The sequence below is a fragment of the Odocoileus virginianus genome, chromosome 31 (assembly GCF_023699985.2).
Source record: "Odocoileus virginianus isolate 20LAN1187 ecotype Illinois chromosome 31, Ovbor_1.2, whole genome shotgun sequence".
Taxonomy (NCBI): Eukaryota; Metazoa; Chordata; class Mammalia; order Artiodactyla; family Cervidae; genus Odocoileus; species Odocoileus virginianus.
This window is the reverse complement of record NC_069704.1, coordinates 22,359,195-22,384,497: the sequence shown is the minus strand read 5'-3', so window position 1 is coordinate 22,384,497 and position 25,303 is coordinate 22,359,195. Positions and strand designations below refer to the sequence as shown.

At 43.4% G+C, this 25,303-nt stretch overlaps 1 pseudogene; it reads right to left on the bottom strand.

Moving 5' to 3' along the window:
• Window positions 1-10,521: 10,521 nt before the first annotated feature.
• LOC139032421 (large ribosomal subunit protein uL23 pseudogene) lies at window positions 10,522-25,058 on the bottom strand (annotated as a pseudogene).
• Window positions 25,059-25,303: the final 245 nt, after the last annotated feature.

Genomic DNA, 25,303 nt, shown 5'->3' with positions numbered 1-25,303 from the left:
CTGACTAAAAGTGCTGTCCTGGGGTCAGCAGAATTATTATTTGACTTGATTTCAGAAATTATTCATCCTGCATAATAGACTTTGTACCCTCTGACCAACATCTCCCCATTTCTCCTACCCCCAAGCTTCTGGAAACCATTAATCTACTTTCTATGAGTTTAATTATATAGATTTCATGTATAAGTGAGATCTCACAGTAGTTGTCTTTTTGCCTTTGGCTTATTTCACTTAGCATAATGTCCTACTGGTTTACCTATGTTGTCGAAAATGGAATGGTTTTCTTCTATATCCATTCATTTGTCAGTGGACACTAAGATTGTTTCCATATCTTGGCTATTGTGATCATACTGCAGTGACTATGGGAGTAGAGATATCTCTTTGAGATCCTGATTTCATTTCCTTTGAGCATATGCTGAGAAGTAGAATTTCTGGGTTATATGGTCATCCAATTTTTAAAAATTCTTTTTAAAAACCATTATTTATTTATTTTTGGTTGCACTGGGTCTTCATTGCTGCACCTGGGCTTTCTCTTGTCGCAGCAAGTGGGGACTATTCTTGGTTGCTGTGCATAGGCTTCTCACTGCTGTGGCTTCTCTTGTTGCAGAGCCCAGGCTCTATGTGTGTGAGCTCAGCAGTTGCCCTGCACGGGCTTAGTTGCTCCATGGCCTGTGGAATCTTCCCAGACCAGAGATCGAACCCATGTTCCCTGCATTGGCAGGCTGATTCTTATCCACTGGCCCACCAGGGAAGTCCTATGGTAGTCCAATTTTCATATTTTGAGGAACTGCAGCCTGCCAGGCTCCTCTGTCCATGGGATTCTCCAGCAAGAATACTGGAGGGGGTTGCCATTTCCTTCTCCAAGAGTAAGAGGAGGCATAAGCTTTGGGGTTTTGTGAGAGTGAGTGAGTGTGTGTGTGTGTGAGTTATGTGTGTGGTGTGTGGGAGTGAGAGTGTTGGAGAAGACTGTGAATGTACCTGTGTGTGTGTAGACATTGACGGGTCCTCTGCCCCTTGGGGGCTCAGTGTGGACTGCTGATGAAAGAACCCCTGTAGACACCGGTGGAACTGCTCAGCGGCTTCAAGAGTCTGAGGAGGAGACGACAGCAGTCTCCAAGGGGGTGCTGTAAGTCTGCCTGGAACCAAGCCTGCAGCCACCCAGGGCAGCCAGGAATGAGAGCAAGAACGCAGATGAGGAGAGCCAAAGGCCCACTTCACCGCATCACCAGTTACCTGGTACTCACAGGTGACAAGGAGGGCTTTTCCTACTGACTCAGGTAGCCAGGAGCTCAGTAAGAGGTTAAGAGGTATAGAGAAATGTGTCATTTAAAAAAAACAGAAATGGAAATATACAAAAATTAAGTGGTAAGAGTTCAAGAAACATTGCAGATGTGTCAGGTGGCGCTAGTGATAGAGAACCCACCTGTCAATGCAGGAGACATAAGAGACTCGGGTTCGATCCTTGGGTTGGGAAGCTCCCCTGGAGGAGGGCATGGTAACCCACTCCAGTACTCCTGCCTAGAGAATCCCATGGACAGAGGAGCCTGACGGGCTACAGTCCCTAGGGTTGTGAAGAGTCGGACTGAAGTGACTTAGACCACATACAGCCTCAGCACTGCTCAGCATCTGCCTGAGAGTGGGAAAGAGTCTGAATCAGGATCTGGGTAAAGCGCTTCAGGTGAGCACCTGGTCCTCAGCCAGACATGCAAGTGCTGCAGGAGTCCCATGTGGCTCCGCATCACTACTCTGGGTGCTGCCTCAGTCCCAGGCCAACGCCAGAGAAATTCAGGGAATTGTTCAAGCCCATGAAGGTCATGAGATAACAGTGCTTTCGGGGAGGCTTCTGGTTCTGGGTTGAAGTCTGTTGGGATTTGCACAATATCACTGTGATGACAGAGTGATGTTGCAGCTGCCAACATTCACAGAGATTGCTGAGGATGGGGTCATCTGCCTTGCCAGGCTCCCTAGGGATGCATTTCTTGTTCTGGAAAATAAGAGGGTAGTTCATGGTTAAGAAATGAGAACAAGAACTTAACACTTTTGAGGGACCGCTCCCTTTGGTGGAAATAATCTGATTGGGAGCAACTCTGCACTTGTGAGCAAGTAGAGATCTTACCTCTTGAGAGCAACATGGGGGTGGTCACATGGGCCAAATTTGGTAGCCTGGTGTCCGTGGATCCCACTTCACAAAGTGAATTCAGGCTTGCCCCACCACTCTGGCCTTAAGGTCAGAGGATCTAGTTCTACTTAGTGACTTCTAGTGGGCGCTCAGCTCATGTCCCAGGAAAGAACCCAGGAAATGGAAAGAGGGCTTTAGACTCTCCTGTGCTTTTTTATGTGTCTTCCCTGGTGGCTCAGACTGTAAAGAATCCACCTATAATGCAGGAGATCTGGGTTCAATCCCTGGGCCTGGAAGAACATAGCTTGCCCTGAATTTCTTCGTGAAAGAATGGGCACAAATTTGACAATCTTCAATTTAAATTTAAAACCAAGGGTATGAACACTAAAGAGAGAGAAAGAAAGGAAGGAAGTTGAAATGAAATTTCTGGTACCACAAGGCATGGGAAGGCAGGGATATTTTTGCATATATTAAGGACTAGGGTGTGAGGGTATAAGGATACAGGTATTTGTCCATTGTTATGTAATTTCTTTTGTGCCTGCTTAGTCGTGTCTGACTCTTTTGCAACCCCATGGACTGTAGCCCACCAGGCTCCTCTATCCATGGGATTCCTTGGGCAAGAATACTGGAATGGGTTGCCATTCCCTTCTCCAAGAGGTCTTCCTGACCCAGGGATTGAACCCAGGTGTCAGGGATTGAACCCAGGTGTCCTGCATGGCAGGTGGATTTTTTACCATCTGAGCCAACAGGGAAGCCACTTTCTCATTCACTGTTCTCACTTAGAAAAAATGACTTTTTGGGTATGAATTATGATTCCTATTTTGTGAATAGAGGACAAATAATATTTGGAATGGTGAAGAAACTGAAAAACCCACCTGGGAAGTAGCAGATGGGCATCAGGATGGGGCTAAATGTTTGACAATCAGCTTTCTGGAACACAACAAACAAATCTTGATCAATGTTTGCCGATTTCTATGGTGTCAGTGCTCCACCACGGTAAATTTTATGTTACTAAAGACTTCACATCAGGCTCACAAAATCAGGCTCTGGTGGTCAGATGGTAGAGAATCTGCCTGCAATGCAGGAGACCTGGGTTCGATCCCTGGGTTGGAAAGATCCCCTGGAGGTGGAAATGGCAACTTACTCCAGTATTCTTGCCTGGAAAATCCCAGGGACAGAGTAGCCTGGCAGGCTACAGTCCCTGGAGTCACAAAGAGTCCGACATGACTGAGTGACTAACTTTCTTTCTAACAAGCTCTTGTCAGCTGGTCCCAGCTGGCTCTAGCACAGTACTGCTTGGTAAAGAAACTGAGTGCATTTTTTTTTTTAACTGATCCTGAGTACTTCCTTGCTGCCAGGGGATATTTAGGAATAATAATTTGCCTCTGCAGGAAGCAATAGGACAGGAAATTTTGCATTCAGTATAATACTGCATGGATGAGTATGTCTTGAGGCTAGACACACTAGATCCTCCTTCCTACTGACATCCTAAAAAGGTCATTTCCTTGAGTTGTGTTTTTCCTGCCAATAATACTTCTACTAGCTTTTGTGGTAGACCCTGGCAGTCTAACTATCTGTCTCAAATTTCTGTAAGTCCCCCTGCTGTCCTAGGAGTTGAAGGAAAATGGCTGGACCTCTTAGAGGAGCCTTCGGGCACTGAGCTGAGCTGCCGTCTGTCCCTGTTTGAGCTTTGTGGGCTGTATGGGGAACATGTTACTAGGGAGACAGGGCCAACCTGAGGGGAGGCAGTGGGAGGCCTTTTGCAGAGTCTTGGAGCTGGAGTTGATTGCCCTTCCTGTGACTGGAAGGTCTTCTGCCCACAGTGTTGCAGTGGGAGCTGCCAGGCCACCTGATGGATGAGTGACTGCCATGATTTTGTCAACCCTGCTGCGCTGATGACATAAGACTTGCCCTGAATGCTCTGTCAGGGCACCAGTGTGGGAAATACAGTGCGGCATCTCTCAGGATTTGGCCTCCATCACTTATTTTAAAGCCATTTTCAACCCTGCCTCTGCCATTTTTATTTTACTTTGGCTATAGCACCTGGCTTGTGGGGATCTTAGCTCCTTGATCAGAGATGAAACCTGAGGCCCCTGCAGTGGAAGCCTGGAGTCTTTACAGCTGGATCGTCAGTGAAATCCCCCATCTCTTCCATTTTAGGAAGAACATACAGGGGCTTCGTTGCTGTGCATCATTGACATTTCCAGTTAACCTGCATGCAGAATTTGGCTTCCTGACTCATTACACATCAGCAGAGTTTCTTTAGAAAAAAGAAAGTGTTGTCTCAGGCTTTCTCTCTGACACCACAGAACAGGACTGAGCCCCAGAGTCAGCACTGCAGGAATGCAGTGGTCTGGAGTTTCCCCGCCCCCCTCAGCTCCCCATTCCATCATTGCTTCTGGCTTGCCTAATTTCTCTCTTTTTGTTTCTGCATCTTCCCAGGTGGCACTAGTGGTAAAGAACCAGTTTGCCAATTCAGGAGACTTCAGAGATGTGGGTCTGATCCCTAGGTTGGGAAGATCCCCTAGAGAAGGGCATACACAGAGAAAAGTGCAGACAATACTTCTAATCTTGTAGGACTTTGGTGTAAAAATGAATGAATTACTCCAAAGCAAATGTTTCTCATGGTTCCTGTCTTCTAGAAGCATTGTGTAAATGCTGGTGAAGCCTCCCAACCAAATTGCCAGTAGCTGTCAGCTTGTGTAGATGCACTGTTAAGGATCCAATCCCCACACACTCATCCTCATCTTTTGTCAAACTGATACATCCCACATATGTCTCTCTCTCCTGCCTCTCTACCCTAGGGATCCCAGCCCAACCTTTCTGCAATGTTTCAATTGAAAAAATCTATTGTTCGTCTACATGATGATGCATTTTAAAAAACTGAAATGAAAACTTCCAGTTATAAAATAAATAAGTCGTGGGAATGCAATGTTCATAATGGTGATTATAGTTAACAAAACTATATTGTATATTTCAAAGCTGCTAAGACAGTAGATCTTCAAAGTTCTCATCCAAGAAAAAAGAATTGTGACTGTATGTGGTGACGGATGTTAACAAGACTTATTGTGATGATTATTTCGCAATGCAGACATATGTCAAATCACTACATTGTACACCTGAAACTAATGTGCTATATGTCAATCATATCTCAAAAATTAAAAAAACTCAAGTTATTTAAATTGATTTCATTTGAGAATTTGACAATTTTTGAAGCATCGTTGGAAAAACTTAGAGGCATGTCAAACTATGCAAATAAAATTGTCAGTGCAACTTGAAGAACAGTGTTACCCTGGACAAAACATAGACTAACTATATTAGAGCAATTGCTAATGCACAACTGTACTGTCATCTGAGGAAGAGAAACATGAGGGGCCTATCCCTGGGACATGAAGAACCTCTCATAGGCCTTTGGATTGAGTCTGGAAGACAATGTTTTAAGGACCAGTTGCCAGTGCAGTGGCACTATTTTGATAAACTCACGTGGCAAGCTAGTATTCTAGGTCACCAAGAAGATTGTCGCTTGGAAGAGAGTATTTCTAGGGCAAAATTTGCTCTACTTGGCAGTATCCTGAAGGTTTGCCCAAGTAATCATCAATTATTAGAGGTATAAAACAAGTTTCGAGTATGTCTCTGTTCTTGGCCTGGGACATAGAGAAGGGTCAGTTCATGCTGGTATATGATCGGGGTGTGGAGACCGCCAACTGCATGGGAGTAGGGAGGCATGCTTTTGCTCTTTATATGCTCACAAAAGTGGGCCTGAGGCAGGAGGTAGATGGGTTCCCCCCATCTACCAGGATAAAGCAATTGCAGATTCATTTCCTGTGGACTGAAACTGCAAAATATCAATAGCAGGACAACTGAGAGAGGAGGCTGGGCCCAGTCCAGAAAGAAGATAAGAGATCACATGTTCTCCTTCTTGAAGTCAGGAGACCTCCAGGCTGCACATGTGCACAAAGGTTCCATGGAGGTCAAAGGGGAGTGATGCTAACTGATGCTAAATACCCATAAGCCTTTGCAGTAGAATTCATCTAGGCTAAGAGATCCTGAGGAGAATCTCTTGGGAGATCACACACTTGGGAGGATCCTGAGGTATACTAAGTATGGACTCTGAACCAGACAGATCAAAATGATTGGCCAAAAGAAAGCCGGAAGAAATGTCCCATGAAAGTAATTCAAACTACCGCAAGTCGCAATTCAGCAGTTCCCTTCCTGAGTTTGCTTGTGTATCTATCCACATGTACTGTACTTGTTTTTCCTCCTAATAAATGCTTGTTTCACCACTTTTTATCTTTGTGGCAGTTCTTTTTCTGCAAAACCAAAAGGCCAACGCCTTGTCACTGACCACTGGTCTTCTGGCTAGGATTTTGTGCTCTCACTGCCGTGACCTGGCCTCAATCTGGCCAGGGAACACTGGACCTGCTTCAAACCACTGCAGGCTGAAGCTACCCGAGATCAGGCCCTAGAGAGGGCTGAACATCCATATGGGAAAGCACAGAATTCAGGGCAGGTTTGAGGGTGTCACAGCAGGTTTTTGTGAACCTTCATCCTGAGCTCTTCATTTAGCTGGCTGGTTTCCTGACTCACTCTCCTTGGTTCAGATTTTTGAGAGAGCATCTGATTGGCGATAGGGCATTGGATCGCCTGTGGATTGGTTCCCTCTGGTCTAGTCATCTGTTGCCGGGTGGGGTGGTAGTGTGGGGAATGAGGAATGAACATCTTGCTGGTATGGCTCTGTCCTCCCAGAACTGCTCACTGCAGATACCTCAGCTGCTCTGGTTTCCCTTGAGATGAGGTCAAGCTCCTCACCTGCTTTGCAAGGTCTTTCTAGACCTGTTCACTCCCCACTCACTGGCTTCATCACACACATTCTCCCTCCAGAGTTGGCTGCAAAATGTGTGAGTCCAGATCACAGTGAAAATATGGGATCCCTTGTTAAAGAAGCAGGGGAAAATATGCCTTAAAGATATTTTGAAAGCCTTTATTTTCCTCATGCAAGTTCCTTCTTCACTTCTAATGGTGTTTTTTTCTTTTATATTTAATGATCTAAAGAAAAAGAATTAAGTTATCATGAAGTCTATTGTTCATCTTTATACTGTGCAATGTCAATTTTAAGTGCAAGCAGTAGAGCATTTGACTTGCATGCAGTCACTGAAATGACACAGTTCATGTTTCCTGGCTGGTCCTGAGAGGCTTCTTCAAGTTGGCTGGCAGAGTCAGGCTCAGAGTCTTGCTCAAGAAGGGAAGGAGGGGGACAGGACCCCAGGCACATACCTGGCTCAGGGAGTGCTCCTAGCCGAGGACTGTTCACAAACGCCTGGGGGCCCTGACTGTGACCTGGGGTACCCTGGCATTGGCTCGACCATGGTGTGCTGGGTTCCTCCTTGCCAGTGTCAGAGCAGATGTGCTGTGCTCCAGGTTAGGGAAGATTCAGGGAAGCAGAGCCTCCCCCATTCTCATGGGACCATTCTGTGTGGGCTGACACCCCATTGCCTGGATCAGGAATGGGCCAGAGGCTCGCTCCCAGCTAAGAGGTGACCTTCCACTGGCTATCTCCAGGTGTGCAGTGGTGCAGCCAGCCTGAAGCTGGGGGAGTTGGATGGGTCCAGGTCATCCCACCTTAGATGCTTCAGGCATGCCCCCCGAGCCTGGGCCCGCATGGGGACAGGGAGACATGAGTCAGACCCTGGCAAACGGAAGTCAGAAGCAAGCAGCTGATAACTCATTCTGGGAGAAGGGTGAGAGAATGAAGTGGGACCAGGTGAGCCAGCCTCCTGGGACATGCTCCACCATTCCACCATCTCTGCTTACAAAACGTAAATCAAAGATAAAATCACAGTATTAAGAATTTTGAGATGATGATGGTGGACCACAGCTTTGGTCTCTATCAGAAGGTGGGCCCTGCCTCCTTCCTTTTAAAAAATTTTTATTGAAATATTAAGTACATATAGCTTATATCTTTAAAAAAATTATTTTTTTACTTGGCTGCTCTGAGTCTTAGTTGGGGCACAAAGGAGCTTCGCTCTTTGTTAAAGCATGTGAAATCTTTTAATTGCAACATATGGGATCCAGTTATCTGACCAGGGATCGAACCTGGGCCTCCTGCATTGAAATCATGGAGTCTTAGCCGCTGGACCACAAAGGAAGTCCCACCACCTCCTTGTTGCTCCTTCTGTGGACAGGCCTCATCTCAGCTCCCAGCTGTCATACATGCCTATGCTCTACTTGGGGAAAACCTCCTGCAGCCACTTTGCCACCTTCTGGACTTTGCTAAAATGTCACTTTGTGTGGCAGTCTCCCTCCACCCACGCTGAAGCAGGGGCTCCTCAGACCCCCAGATCCCTGAGACATGGATGATGTAATTGCTCATTTCCCAAGCTGTGTACAGGGTCTGTTTCTGGCTTCCTGATTACGGTGTGCCAGTAAGTCACAGGCACACACGGACACCCAATAGATACTAGGTGAATGAATAAATGAGTGAATGAATGAAGGAACTATCAAAGGATGAAATATGCCCTCTATGTCTGCAGTTCTTTTTTATTTTTTAAAAAAGTATTTTTTTGATTGCAATGGGTCTTAGTTGCTTGTTTACAGACTTAGTAGTTGTGGTATGTGGGCTTAATTGCCCGGTGGCAATTGCCAATTAAGTTACTTCCTGAACCAGGGATCAAACCCATGTCCCCTGCATTGGAAGGCGGAGTCTTAACCACTGGACTACCAGTGAAATCCCCTGCCCCTATGGCTGGAATGGCCTGAAAGTGGATACGGGAAAGTGAATCTGAAGAAATGGCTCACTGTCCTTGACATTCCAGGAATGTGGGGTCCATGCCCCTCTTATTGACCCATAACCCATGGGAACAAATTATCAAAAGGTTTTCTTTTCTGCATGGGGTGATGAACTCCTCTATGATATTAGTGAATAAGAATATTGTATCTTTATCTTTGGGAAACCACTGATATCTAAACACTTTAAATTATTAGGAAACATCAAGAGCTTGGGCAGAGTGTATTTATGTCAAAACAGTAACAGAAAGTCCATGAAGTTGGATTCTGTGGTGTTGTTTTTGATGTTCTGCACATCCTTTAAATCTTTACTTATTAACTTTTTATTATGGAAAATTTCAAACCACGAAAACGCAGAAAGAATCATATAATGACCCTCTTGCCTTCTCATGGCACATTCCTGCTCATCAGCATTTGGCTAGTCTTGTTTCCTGTATCCCTCAGCTGTTTTTTTTTTTTTTTTTTCCTGGAGCATTTTAAAGTAAATCTCAGATATACCTGCAAGACCATCGCTCTCTGCCCCCACACCTGGAATATTGAGTGCCATTCTGGTGATGGCACTTTAGGGATGTCACAGAAGCACAGATGAAGCCATAAGGAGGAGGGGAGGCTGGGTTGCTGGCAGCAGCATTGAAAAGCCTCTGTTCAGTCTGAAAAAGGCAAAGGCAGGAGAGAAGGGATCTTGCTCCAGGAAACAGTGAATGGCATGAAAAGGAACACCACCAGCTGCTGCCATGCCTAGGACTGGAAAAACTGCTTAAAACTTGGGGGGTGAGAGAGGACTGTGTAGCTAGCTGGCAGAGAGAATTTCAACTTGCATGTCCTCCGGTGTGGAGTTCCCTGGCCCAACAACTCCTCTTCCTGTAGGAAACCAGCACGGCCATCCACATGGTGAGAAGAACATGATGGGTGAACTGGGCAGTGAGGGGAGCCACGTGGCCCATGGCAGAGGCTTTGGAAACAGACATATCCAGGAAGATAGCTCAGGGTCCTGGGTCTAGGGTTTCCAGATAAAATACAGGACACCAAGGTAAACTTGAGTCTCAGATAAACAACAAATGATTTGGGGGTATAATTATGACTCAAATATTACATGGGATAAACTTATGCTAAAAAATAAAAAAATGACTTATACAAGGTTCAGATTTAAGCGGGTGTCCTAAATTTTTTTTCTTTTTCTCCTGAATATGGTCCCTCTACTCTGCTGGTGTTTAGTTGCTAAGTCATGTCTGACTGTTTGGGGCCCCATGAACTGTAGCCCACCAGGCTCCTCTATCTATGGTATTTCCCAGGCAAGAAACTGGAAATGGGTGGCCATTTCCTTCTCCAGGGGATCTTCCCCTCCCAGGGATCGAACTGGCATCTCCTGCATGGGCAGGAGAATTCTTGACCACTGAGCCACCTGGGCCACTTTACACCTAACTCCTTTTTCTGTTCTTCTATAAAGTCTCCTTGTTTTAGTGGATATATAGTTAAAAAAAATTTTTTTTTTAATTTTTAAAAGTTTATTTTTGGAGCAGGTTTAGGTTTATAGCAAAAAACTGAAAGAAAAGTACAGAGATTTCCCATATGCCCCTTGCCCTCACATACACAGAGCCTCTCCTATTATCAATATGCCCCCTCACAGTTGTGCATTGGTAACAACTAAGGTCATATAGTTTTTTTCTTTTAATATTTATTTGTTAAACACTGTGATAAAATACACATAGCATAAAATTTACCCTTTTAATAATTTTTTAGTGTACATTTCGGTAATGTTAGTTACATTCAAATTGTTGGACACTCACTCTCCAGAGTTTCTTTCATCTTATAAGGTCAAAACTTAATACTCATTAAACAAAAATGTCCCATTTCTCCCTCCCCTGGCCCCTGGCAACCTCCAATCTCTTTTTTGTCTCTATGAATCTAACTACTCTAGCTACTTCACATGAGCAAAATCACACAGTGTTTATCCTCTTGTGATTGGTTTATTTCACTTAGCAGAATGTCCTCAAAATTCATGCTGTTTTAGTACATGTTAGAATTTATTTCCTTTAATTGGGGGAAGGGAGAATTAGGGAGTTTGCGATGGATATGTACACACTGCTATATTTTAATTGGATAACTAACAAGGACCTACTATATAGCACATGGAACTTCACTTGCTGCTATGTGGCAGCCTGGACGGGAAAGTTGTTACTACTCATTTCTCCACTCTCTCCAGGAAGACTGAATGGCATCACCATGTACAACTCAGGCATGGCCACGTGACTTGCCCTGGCCAGTGAAATGTAAGCAGTTACAGTGTCACTTCTTGAGAGAAACTTGAAATGTGATCATTGCCAGCAGTGTTCTGTCTGCACAGGACCGTGGGCACAAGAGAGAAGTCCCCAAGAGAAGACAACAGGGAGCAAAGAACAGCTAGCCCAGGGTTGATGTGGAGATAAAGTAATAAATGTGCCACAAGATGCTGGGTCTTTTGTTACCACAGTATAGTCGAATCTATCCTGACAGCACTGCACCAATCATGCAGATCTATATAGCAGAGGCAAATCTAGTAACAGATCTAGTAACAGACAAAATCTCCGAGTCTTCTGGAACTAAAAATATCATTTATTTTCTTGTTCTTGACATGACTTTCTGATGGAACTGGCCTGAGATTCCTAAATACACAAACTCCTTTTATTAAGGTGTAACTATCACCCAGATGTCTAATTCAAAACATTATAGTGTTTTGAATATTATATGTTCTATGCTCCCGTCGGTTAACATTACTGTTATAGGAGGTGTGAATGCTTAGCATCAAATAATGGTTACTCTAAACTCTTATTTGGAAAATTTAAATTTGAAAAGCTATTTCCTCTTGACCACACCTCTAAGTAAGTAATTCAATAGAGAAATACAGGGAAAAGCTAACCTATAATCACAACTAAATAGTACTGAATAGCAGCTGGTAGACTCAGGGTAAGGAAATATTCACATATAGTATTATAAATTATTATACATTATTCACATGTTATTATTCATTTATAGTGGTATAGATTATATAACATTAAAGATTATTATCAACCAGCCCTCCATTATTCTCTATCCTTGAAAGGGAGGCCTTAGGCCAAGCTAGAGGTAGTCACATTCCTTCTAAGTCCATGCTAACTCTTTAAACCTAGTATGCTTTGATGGTTTGATAAAAACTGCATATTTTACTGTATACATTTGTGAGTATCCTTTCCGATTTACATCAACAGTATCTCTAGATGGGACTCAGTATCGTCACCCTTGTGGTGGTGGTAGTTTAGTCATTCAGTCGTGTCAACTCTTGTGACCCCATGGACTGTAGCCCACCAGGCTCCTCTGTCCATAGGATTTCCCAGGCAAGAATACTGGAGTGGGTTGCCAGTTCCTTCTCCAGAGGATCTTCCTGACCCAGGGGTTAAGGCTGGGTCTTCTGTATTGCAGGCAGATTCTTTACCAACTGAGCCAGCATTTAATGTTGAAAAGTGCCCTAAGAGAAGATCATCTACTTCAAAATGTAATGTCATAGGCATACAACTCCTTAGAGAAAATTCAAATATAGTACACCCCCATTTTAAAAGCTGAAAAATATTCCCTCACTTTCTGAAGACCCTTTCTTTTGCTAAATATGTCTTTCTTCATCTCACCCTATCCTGTCCCAAGCATCTTTGCTGTTGGTGAGGTGCAGAGCAGTTGACTTCATGTAACACGGTGTATGAGAAATACAGGATCTGAAGGAAGGCTTAACCCATAATATCACTGGGAGAATCAGAATGGAGATGGTTTTACACAAAATACTGTCTTAGTTTCCATTTTTTAAAATAAAGAAGTATTTCCAAATATTTTTCTTAAACAAAATTTTTTTGTATACCATAAAATCCACCCATTCAAAAATTAATTTTTAGTAAATTATCTTTATGATTTAGTAATTTTTAGTAAATTTACAGGACTTTATAAGCATCACTTGGATAAGGAAATGGCAACCCACTCCAGTATTTATGCCTGGAGAATCCCATGGACCGAGCAGCCTGGTAGGCTACAGTCCACTGGGTCGAAAAGAGTCGGATACGACTGAGCGACTTCACTTTCACTTTCACTATTAGCATCACTACAATGTAGTTCTAAAATGTTTCTGGCACCTTAGAAAACTTCAAACTTCCTTGTGAGACTTCCCTGGTGAGCCAGTGGCTAAGACTCCAAGCTCCCAAAGTAGGGGGTCCAGATTTGATCCCTGGTCAGGGAACTGGATCCCACATGCGGCAACTAACATTTTGCATGCTGCAACTAAAGATCTTGCATGCCACAATGAAGGTTGGAGATCCCACGTGCCACAACTAAGAACCATCACAGTCCAACAAATAAATAAATGTTTTTAAAAAATCATTAAAAAATGAATAAAAATATTCCTTGTGCCTGTTTGTAGTTAATTCCCAGTCCTTGCTGCTCTCCACCTCATCGTCCCCACAGCATCAACTGATCTGCTTTCCGTCTCAATAGATTTGCTTTGTCTGAATATTTCATATAAATAGGACCATGCCACCAGAGAAGACCCAAAATAGAATCATACTGGTGGTCTACTGTATCTGGCTTCTTTTTCACAGCATTACAATTTTGGGTTTATCTATGCTATAGTGTGTATCAATAGTTTGTTCCTTCAGAGTAGTGTTTCATTCACCAGTTGATGGACATCTCTGTTGTTTTCTCTGGCTATGATGAATAATGATGTTATGGGCATTTATGTATAAGTCTTTTGTGGATGTATATTTTCCTTTCTCTTGGGTAGATTCTAAAGAGTAGAATTGCTGGGTGGATGAGTAAGTCTATGTCTAAACTTTTAAAGATCTGTTTTCCAAAGTGGTGGCACCGTTTTGCATCCCCACTAGATTAGATTTTTATATGAGTGTACTTTATGCCCTCTTAGCAAATGGTGACACCTTGCCCTGAGGATAAATGAACCTTTGAGGCCACCAGCAAGAGTGGCCCAAAGATCAGCCAAACTGTAGGTCACGTGACTGGCAGAACCACTTAGTATGAATTTTTATAAAACAAGCCATCAGTCTTGGCAGTCTCTCACCATGCAGCCTGACAACCATAAGAACCTTCCCCCAATGCATCAATTCACTTAGACGTGTGGAAATATATTTTACAGCCAGTTCCTCCTGGCAAGACCACTAAGACACAAAACTGCCAAAATCAGAGGCTTAAGGGAGAACACTTTTTTCCTGGTTGGGTAACGGATCATAGTACTTGATCTACAAACCTTCAGTCTAAAGTTGTGTATGTTCGTCATCTGCATGGTCCATCTGCTGCATAAGACGTGTCGGGAGAAATGGCAGCCCTCATCCATTCTTTTCCCAGCAGTAATGAGCTTCCATTATGTCTTGGAATCAATTGGTTCTTCAAAATTTATAAAACATTCACACCATAAATGCACTTCCCAGACCCCATTTCTCCCTGTACAAATACAGTGTATTTTGACTGGATTAACATTCAGTGTTTACATTATTTTAATCATGCAAATATTACTGAGAACTGAGCCATGTATTACATGGCAATTATTTTTCCTTTTCTGCACCAATTTCTTACATTCCTTGGAGTTGAAAATTTGTCTTTTTAATTTGTTTCAGATTCTTTGTACTTATCATGAATAGTACCCCAAGTCCCACCAGGAGTCTGAACTGTCTCTTTCTTTGCTCAGTTTTGCATTCATGAACCATGTTCTCTGGTCACCTTCTGCCTGCTCTTGCAGGGCCATCTTGGAAGTCCCCTCCTTATCACCCTGGAATTTCCCTTCCCCTTTGTCTGGGATTGGGTCCCATTTCCTGCAGCCTATGGCTTCCTCTTTTAAATATTTGCCCTGAGGGGTGAGGGGAAGTATATCTCATAGTAGCTGCCTGAGGAAAAATGCAGATTTTTTTCGAGACTCTTTTTTTTTTTTTAAATACATAGTGAAAACTTTTATATTTGGAATTAGCCAGCTGGACTCAGTTTAGATAATCCCAGTTTTGTTGCTAATGTCCCAAGCATCATAGTTAGGAGCCAGTCGTACATATGCCTTCTTCTCTCCATTAAGTCTGATCAGGGTATTCACCTTAGCCATGTCAGTGGGATAGAGCTTCTTCACAGCCTGTTTAATTTGGTGCTTTCTGGCCTTGACACCAACAATGAGTAACAGTGTGTTGTTGTCTTCTATTTTCTTCATGGCTGACTCAGTGGTGAGGGGGAATTTCATGATGGTGTACTGGTCAAGCTTGTTTCTCCTTGGAGTGCTCTTCTGAGTATATTTGGGCTGCCTCCTGAGCCGCAGTGCTTTGGGCCACCAGAAAGTGGGTGACTTCCAGATCTTTTTTTTTTTGTGGGTGTGGGTGCCTTTCAACACTGCTTTCTTGGCCTTCAAAGCCTTTGCTTTGGTTTTGGCTTCAGGAGGGGCAGGGGCTTCCTTCTTTGTCTTCAGTGCCATGTTCGTGAAAAGGCTTTTTTGAGACTTTGAATATCTAAAACTGTCTTTGTTCTACCTTCACCTTTGTTGATTATTTGGCTGGGTATAAAAGCCCAATCAGAAATAATTACCCCACACTATTTTGAGGGCATGGCTCTAGGGAAGTCTACTTTCCAGTGTTTCTCATCCTGATTCTTTATATGTGACCTGCTTCTCTTTCTCTGTCTCTCTCTGTGTGTCTCCCACTGAGGCTTTTCAACATAGAAAGATCTCATTTTACCCCAATCTTGGTCATATCTCAGTATTCGTGTTCAAGGAAATTTTGCTATTATTTTATTATTTCCTCCTCTCACTGTCCCTCCCTTCCATGTCTCCTTTCCTTTCTCTCTCCTTCCCCTCTATCTTTACCTCTTTCTTTTTTCTTCCTCCAACTCCTATAATTTGCTTGATGCATCTTCTGATATGGTGGTCTAATTTCTTATCTTTTCTTCTTTCCATCTTTTTGTAATTTTGTTCAGCTTTCATGTCCTCAAAAATTTCTGTTTGGTTTTAATTATCAGAAAGGAAGAGCAGAGGCCCTTTGTAGTGGACATACTGTGGGAACATTTGCCAGCCCAGCCTCTCCCTGGCTGTGCTTACTCTTGTCTGCATGGGGTGTGTTGGGACAGATGCCTCCATCCCACCTTCTCCAAAGCAAAAACAAGTTATCTTTAGCAGGGTGGGCAGAAAGCTATAGCCTGGATGTGGATGGTTGGGGAAAGACCTTGGAAACTACCTCTAAACAGACTTTCAAGTAAGCCTGCTTACTTCAGCTCATACTCTTTACAGGCTAGTCCCCAGGTACCTGGTGTTGCTAACTCCTAAGGCTGTAGGTCAGTCAACAGGACCAGAGCTGCCAAAGCCAAGGCCTGGCTCTAGCCTGTGACTGTGAACCATTACTTAAGTTCTCCCTGCCTCGGTTTCTCTATCTATAAAACAAAGACAATGACAGTGTATATGTAATTTGGGAATTTGCAAAAATGAAAGATCATTTAAAGTACTTAGAAAATTATTTGGCACATCCTTTTCACTTTTATTATTTTGGAGGTTCTTGGTTTAAATTTCTGGTTTCTTTGATAAGGAAGTTTTCAGGATTTCCAATGTGCAGCCAACATTGGGAACTCTGTTGCAGAGGAATTTCACACTGTGAAGTTCTCCAAGAGTTCTACCGAACTCCTTGAAGATGCTGTGTCAGGAATTTGCCAAGATTTTGTCTCATCAGGCTTCTCAAGGTTGACCACCTTGATGTCCTGAGATGTTGGCAGGTGGAGCCATTTCCGTCTGTTGGGCACTGTGGCTGGAACATATCCAGGGGGTTGGCTTTCAGTTTGGGATCACTGACCTGATGTGCACAGTTACTGTGTGGTCAATGGACATTGTTCATGTGGGAAGTAATTGGGTAGCATACTTGGGAGCCATCAACATCTACTAAATCAGGAATGCCAGGTGGGGCCAGCCATCCTCATGGTGACACATCCACCAGGGAATCCTTGTCTGAGAACCATGACAACACAGAGGGGCTGCTGGTGGCTGCATTGGGAAAACATACAGAATTTTTATTCTCAGTCTCACTAAGTGCATCAAAGACAGTGAAGTCCTTTCTAGGGTACCAGTGTCAGCATATTGATGCCCCAGCATTGTTGCTTTTGACTCTACACATGAAGAATAAATAATATGTATAATTAATAAATATAAACATTATGTTGACAAAGATTGTATAAGTAAGTTAGTACATATGCATGCATGCTTAGTCACTCAGTTGTGTCCAACTCTTTGTGAACCCATGGATTGCAGCTTTACTAGGTACCTCTGTCCATGGGATTTTCCAGGCAAGAATATTGGAGGGGCTTTCAATTTCCTTCTCCAGGGGATCTTCCTGACCCAGGAATTGAACTTGTGACTTCTCTATTGGCAGGTGGATTCTTTATCACTGAGCTACCTGGGAAGCTCCTATGTTAGTATGTATAATTATGTATAAATCATAAGACATAATACATCCATATGAAAGAGCAATAATACATATAATTAATATACATAAACATGTATAAATATAGGCTATATAAGTATATTAATATATATGACTGTGTATTATATAAATCATAGCACATATTCATATGAAAGAGAAATAGTACTTTAATATTAATATATATCAATATTATACCAATATAGCTTATGTATGTATACTAATATACAAAATTATGTGTAAATAATAATGCATAATATATAATATGTAAACAATTATATAACAATGTAACTATATTATGCATAAATATATATAATAAAATATTTTTTAAAAAGCTAAAAGTGATCAACATTTGACTATAGTGAGAACCCACACAGAGTCTAGAAGAGATAATCTAAATGAGAACTAGCCAAAACAATGCTGTGAGTCCAGAAAGATAAGTGTGAGATTCAAAACAGGCCCTCTGACGGAAAGATGTAGGTGAGGGTCTGTATGAGTTCAACTCCACAGGTAGACTGGTTCCCCCCATCCCACTTCCCTACCCAAATCTGGGCAAATCTTGTCACTTTTGGTTTGGAGCCAACCAATATCTATGAAGGAAGAGTTATGGCATCCCCTCCACCAGTCAAGAGCCCAGACTCTTGAATAACCATCTTGAAAACTATTAAATAAGAAAAATCATTTGTTACTATGAAAACCACAAAAACAACGAAAACCCAAAACTGGTGAGGTTGCAGAAACACAGGTCTACTGAATGCTGTCAAAAGTGAAAACATAAAGAATTTCAGGAAAGGCACTTAGCAATGGTAATCAAGAGGTATGAAAGTTTGCATTTCCCTGTGATTTATACTGAGAGATCATCCAATCATACAAGGCAAGCTGGGTATGCAAAGTTTCTCATTATGTCAATGTTTATGGCATTGATAAATTAGAAACAACCAGTGTCCAGTGATGGGGAAAGCCTAAAGGAATTATGTTTTCTCAATTCCATGAAACATGAAATGTATTTGTGAAGATTATATTATAAACTAAAACATCCCTGAAAATAGATTCTTTAGAGGAGAATGAGGAACATGAAATTGTTTCTACATAAAACTAAACATGCGTATGATCAAGGAGTTAATGGGAATACAGAATTCACTAAATTTTTTCTAAATAAATTAATTCTTCAGTAAAAGCTATAATTTATTTTACAAAGGAATATAAGGAAAATTACGACACTGATGAAAGAAATTGAAGATGACACAATGGATGGAAAGATACACAGTCTTTACAGATTGGCAGAATTTATATGGTTAAAATGACCACACAACCCAAGACAATCTAGACCCAGTGCAATCCCTATCAAAACACCAGTGGCATTTTTCACAGAACTAGAACAAATAATTCTAAAATTTGTATAGAAATATTAATACAAAAGGCCCCAAATAGCCAAACAATTTTGAGAAAGAAGAAAGCTGGAGGTATGAGGCTACCTGATTTCAAACTATATTGCAAAGCTGCAGTGGTCAAAATAATATGGTATGGCACAAAAACAGACACATAGATTAATGACACAGAATAGAGGGCCCAGAAATTAACCCGCATATAGATGAACAATTAATACATATATATCTGTGTGTGTTTGTGTGTATGTGTGTGTGTCTGTATAGGAATATTACTCAGCCATGAAAACAAAATTTTGCCATTTGCAACAACATGGATAGATCTGGAGGGTATTATGTTAAGTGACATAAGAAAGAGAGAAAGACAAATACTGTGTGTTATCACTTATATGTGGAATCTAAACAGTAAAACAAACCAGCAAAATAACAAAAATGAAACACTCACAGATATGCAGAACAAACTTGTGGTTCCAAGCTGGGAGAGGAAAGGGAGTGGTGGAGGAAGATAAGAACAGCGGATTAAGAGAATCAAACTCCTACGTATAAAACAAATAAGATACAAAGAGATATTGTACAGCACAGGGAACATAAGCCAAGATTTTATAATAACTGTACATGGAGTATAATTCTAAAAATTGTGAATCACTTGTTTGTACACCTGAAACTTTTATAATACTATTAATCAGCTATACCTCAATTTAAAAAAAACTAAATTAAAAAATAAAAAACAAAACACAAAACTCTTGGGGCTTTCCTGGTACTCTAGTGCTGAAGAATCCGCCTGCCAGTGCAGAGGTCACTGGTTCAATCCCTGGTCTGGGAAGATTCCGCATGCCACAGGGCAACTAAGCCCCATGCACTGCAGCGCCTGAGCTTGCACTCTAGAGCCTGTGCTTTGCAACAGGAGGACCCGCCGCAACGAGAAGTCCCCACACCTCAGCGGAGAGTAGTGCTGGCTCAGTGTGACTAGGGAAAGTCCTGGTGTGGCCATGAAGACCCAGAGTAGCTAAAAATGAGTAAACCTTAAAAAAAAAAAATAGAAATGATAAAAAGGATGTCCTTGATGCTGAACCGTTGGGCACACCCAGTTTTCAGCATCCAAGTTTCTCGAACTCAGGCAGCTTGTTACAGAGGCTTCCTATACCACAGACATTCCTACCTCCAGGCACCTTAGGGGTCCCTGCGGAGAAGACATCTGCCCACCTCAGTCTGGAAACCTTTCTCCATGGTCAGATCCAGGTTTGACTCACATTTCTTCCTGTTTAAACATCCTGTATATTCATTCTGCCTTTCCTAGTGCCCATCCCTTCCCACCTTGTTGTGGGAAATGAGTTTTCTTTCATTCCCCAGCCTGCCCCCAGGATGACTCCAACCTCTGGTTTTGGTGACACTGAGTCACCCCTGACCCCCGCTTTGCCCTCCTGTGAGGCAGCTCCTATATTTCAGGGGCACAGTGAGGGACTTTCTGCTCCCTCCCCCTTCCCGCGGATGCGCATCCCAAAGCATCCAAGCAGCCACCTCCCCAGTGCTTCTCCTGAATACCCCTGCACTTGCTACTGCTTCCGCAGCCACTTCCACCCCTGCGTTTCTCCTCCACACTGCCCATCTCCCACTCCTGCTAGCCTGCCTTCTCCTCTCCTCCCCGCTTCTACCTGCATCCTCGAAAGAACCTTCTACCTGACGATGTGCTACCTTCCAGCTCATATGTCAGCAGATGAGCCTTTGGAAAATCACACCTCTGCCCTCGTATAGTCATGGTGGATTCATAACGCAGAACAGGGACACCTTTGCTTTTCCTCGTTTGTCAGCAGCATCATCTCTTTTCCTCAACAGGCGCTGTAAGTGCTCATCCTCACCTCAGTTTTCTTACTTAAATGGGCTGCTTCAACTTTTTAAGTACAGTCTTGCTTTTTGTGTTACAGAGGTCAGGTATAACTCCACATTAGGCATCAAAGTCTTTGGGCTTCTTACTATGAGCCCAGATAGATTTATCTGCAGACACACTCACGGTGACAGCTGTGATCCACCTCCCTTTCTTCTGCCTTGCCTGCTACGTTCCTGGGAGGCTGGCCCCTCACTCCCCACCACCAAGTTCCCTGGACCTCTGGCTTCTTGTGAGTTTGGCTAATGGAAGGCACTAACAGGAGGTCAGAGACCGGGAAGAGAGAAGCTGGGGTATTTATTCTGTTTCCTCCCCATCACTGGTTCTACTTCTCCATCAGTAACTTGATTCCTTCAAAACTACAGCTCCTCCCGGTGGCCCTACCTCTAAAATTCCCTCTGAAATTCCACTGGTTCCCATTCCCTCAGCCCTAAAGGTGGGAATGACTTTTGGCGCTTAGGAATCCCTGGTGTGTCTTATTGACTGCAGAAAAATGTACAACCTAAATTTGCAAGTTAAGATTTATTTGGGAATCTTTTTGAGGACTATACTGGGCTTAGCAGGAGGCGCTAATGGTAAAGAACCCGCCTGCCAATGCAGGAGACATAAGACACACAAGTTCGATCTCTGGGTTGGGAAGATCCCCTGGAGAAGGGTATGGCAACCCACTCCAGTATTCTTGCCTGCAGAATCTCCATGGATAGAGGAGCCTGGTGGGCTAGAGTCCATAGCGCACACAAAGTTGGACACAACTGAAGCAACTTAGTATGCACGCACTGAGGACTATACTCACTATACTATACCTGAGACAGCCTCTCAGGTTGCTCTGAACAAACTATTCTGAAGAAGTAAGGGAGGAGCCAGGATATATACAAGTTTCTTTTGCTGGGGGAAAAAAAAATATGTAGTTGAACATCATAAGATTACTGCTAATCACAAAAATCCAGACATCTCAACTTAATGATTTCAGTGCTTTTCTCTGTATAAGAAGATGCAAGAATCTGAGTCCACTGAAATTATTTCTTGATATACGTGTCTTACGGGCTTCCCTGGTAGCTCAGCTGGTAAAGAATCTGCCTGCAATGCAGGAGACCCTGGTTTGATTCCTAGGTCGGTAAGTTCCCCTGGAGAAAGGATAGGCTACCCACTCCAGTATTCTTGAGCTTCCTGGGTGGCTCAGATGGTAAAGAATCCACCTGCAATACAAGAGACCTTGTTTGATCCCTGGGTGGAGAAGATCCCCTAGGGGAGGGTGTGGCAATCCATTCCATTTCTTGCCTGGAGAATCCGCATGGAGAGCATGTAGCCTGGTGGGCTACAGCCCATGGGGTCACAAAGAGTGGGACATGACTGAGCAATTAAGCATATATATGTCTTACCTATTTAGGGCCAATATCCAAAGCACAGAATATTTTCTGTTTTTTCTCCATCCCTTCAGGGTGCATTGTTGGGCAGTTACAGTGGCTAATGGCTTGATGCTAGTAGAACTGGTACATTCCTTGTTTACAGTCACCATCCTTTGGAATTTCTTAACCTCTTCCCTGAAAACGGGTCTCCTCCTTGGAACCACCTATTTCCTACTCAACCCCAAATGATCTGCTCCCCAGTTCCTCCATCTCTCCCACTGTCCTTTCCAGGGTGATAGCTCCACCTATCCTCTTGACCCCCACCTCTTTCCTGGATGTCCGTTTCTTCCATTCTGTTCTAATCTAAAGCCCTCACCTGTATTCTTTTTGTTGTTGTTGCACAAGGTAGGATGTAGGATCTTAGTTCCCTGACCAGGGATCATAACCCCAACCCCATGCATTGGAAGACAGAGTTTTAACCACTCGACTGTCAGGGAAGTCCTGCCCTCACCTTTCTCCTAAACATACCCCCAACTCTTCTATCATCTGTCCTATACTCCCTGCTGTACCTCCAGCCATTGCCCTATATCCTCCCTCTCATGGCAATTAATCTTCTGGAAAGTATGACTGCTTTCATCCATTTCATCATCTCTCATTCAGCTGGCATCACCCCGTGACCTCAGTGGCAGCCCCTCTGTTACACTGCAAAGGTGTTGTCTTGGGGAACCACCACCTCCACAGTTGATTCTAAGCAGGTCCTTATTCAAGCTCCTTGAAGCTGTGGTCATGAACATGGATTTGGAGTCAGACAGAATGGCCAGTTCCTAACCCCGTGTGTCCTGGGCACATCTCATAAGCCCTCTGATCCTCTGTTTCTTTCTGTGCAGAATGGAGCCTCTGCTGTTTGGCTGGAGGCCGTTACTCCTGGGGCAGGTGAGGGAGTGAGGAGTGAAGGAGAAAGGAAGGCCCACCAGGCCCCAGGGGGACCCTCAGTGGGGAGCCCGCCAGGCTGGGGTATGTGTGGCTTCACAAAGCCCCACTTCTCACTCTGCCCATTCATCTAGCCTCCTCCTGCCTCCCATGGAGTTTGGTCCTTAACAAGCATCTTGCACCCCAAACTCCATCTCAGCTTTGCCTCCAGACAAGCCAGCCTGGCCCACTTTTTCTCACCCATCATTGTCATCCAGGTCATTTTATTGTCTCTTGTTCAGCCCACTGCTTTGGTCTTCCTTCAAGACTCCATCATTTTTCATTTGTTCTGTCAACAACTCCGCAAGGCCACCCCACCTCACTGTCAAGGTGCCCACATTAAATGTAATCTGACTGTGTCAGCTCTCTCAAGCCACTGCAAACCTGCTCAAGCATCTCAAGGAAGTTATTGGTTATTCCTAGATCCTCCGGGTCAGGCCATCTTAGTGGCCTGGCTTCCCAATACTATGCATCAGCCCAACCAATCTACATGGGATTCTGGAAATGATGAGCTCCCTCAAGACTTGAGCTGTTCCCTACCCAGCATCTCCTCTCGAGGTACCTTTTTTCCTCAGCCTATCTGGAAGATCCCAGTAGTGTCTCAAATCTTTTCTTGGGGGGTCATCTCCCTGCTGAAGTCAACCCTGATATCCTTAGGCCACGTTCAGTTATGGTACCCTATGGATAAGTTTTGTATATCACACATATTACAACATTCACATAGCATACTGCATTGTAATATTAATTTTCAATTTTCTGCCTCTTTAGTTGGAATGAAATCTTTTATGGGCAAAGCCACGCTCCCCAGGGTCCAGCTTATGGCCCATTCTCAGGAGCGCAGGTTCGGACAGCCTCTGGAAGCAGGAGAAGGCACAGAGAAGGCAATTCGTCTCTAGAAACCCCAGAGGAATGAGCCCTGCTCACATCTTCATTTTATCCGCTTGTGAGCCATTTTGGACTTCTGATCTACAGCACTGGGAGATAAATTTGCATCGCTTTAAACCACTGATTTTGTGGTTACGGTAGCAGTAGAAAATCAATACACATTTAAATTAACAGATTTAAAAAGAAAAACAAATATTCTGGAAAGGCCCTAGGCTGCCTGGCTTTCTTGAGGCTGACTTAATAATGGTTTCATTTTTTTTCTGTTTGTTGTTGTTGTTGTTGTTGTCTGTGTCACCAGACTATGAAAATTTCATCCATCATCCATCTTTATATTGTCATAGGCTGATAAATCTGATACTTGGGCTTCTGGGATAATGTTTAAAATAAGCAATAGCAGCCCCCAGTGAGGGTCCACAGGGTTGCCCGGGGGCTTCTTGACTGGGTTGCAGCTTCTATTTTGGTGCTGAGAAACCTTTGGGATCCTCTTTTTGCTTTTCTCTTAAGTCCCAAAATGCTGATACCATCTTCCTGATAAGTGAGGTTTTACTGTCCTGTTGTATTCTTAAAATATTAATCTCTCTCTTAGATTATGTATCTTCTTTACATGTGGTACATTTATATTGCTATTTACTTTTTAAAGTGGTCAATTTCCCTTTACTTGCTTCATCATAACAAAAGGAACGAAAGTCTCCTGTTGGCTAAAGGGTTAACGGTGTAGCTTCGGGTTTTTTCCCCTCTCCTTGGGGACTCAGAACGTGCATGCCTGTTTTATATTCCTTTCACAAAAAGGATCAAGGGCGAGGAGCCTGGGTATTGAATGCATTCACTGTACATTCATAATAAATGCTGAACAGAATGGCACATTCATGATTGCTCTTGATGTAAATGAATGGCTGAATGAAAGTTTTAGGGCACAGCTCACCTCCAAGAGGGCAGTCCTGTTCGCACTCATACCTGTCCAGTGGATCTTGAATTTCCTTGGAAAAACTAGTTTTTCCTCTCATCATAACAGCCTTCTCCTTCCTCCCTACATCTTTGTAATCAGGCTGGCTTTTTTTTTTTTTTTTTCCCACACTGCCGTTGGATGAAAGATCCCGCCTTTGATTGAAATGGAATCTTCCACTATTGAGCAAGCTTTTGTTGAATGAGTCATCGGGGCGCCCGCTCATTGGCTGAGGCCGCTGGAACCAGGGGATTGCCTGGCGCCGGCTGCAAGGCCCGGCTTCATTCACAGAAACGCTGGCTCGCTCGCTAGCCCTTTCATTCACACAAACAGCATTTCATTCACATTTTGCTGTTTTTGTCTGCTTCTAATGAAGATCACGGTTTGGGAATGATAGGGAAGTTTTGCTTTAGATTTGGGGGGACTTGGATAACCATCACCACCATCTCTGGAGTGTGCATTTGCTGTTGCTATGCCAGCAAGGGGAAGAAAAAAAATGAGTGCCACGCGGCTGCTCGGCTAGGCCTGCGGCCCTGGGAGGGGAGCTGCCGCTCCTCCACGC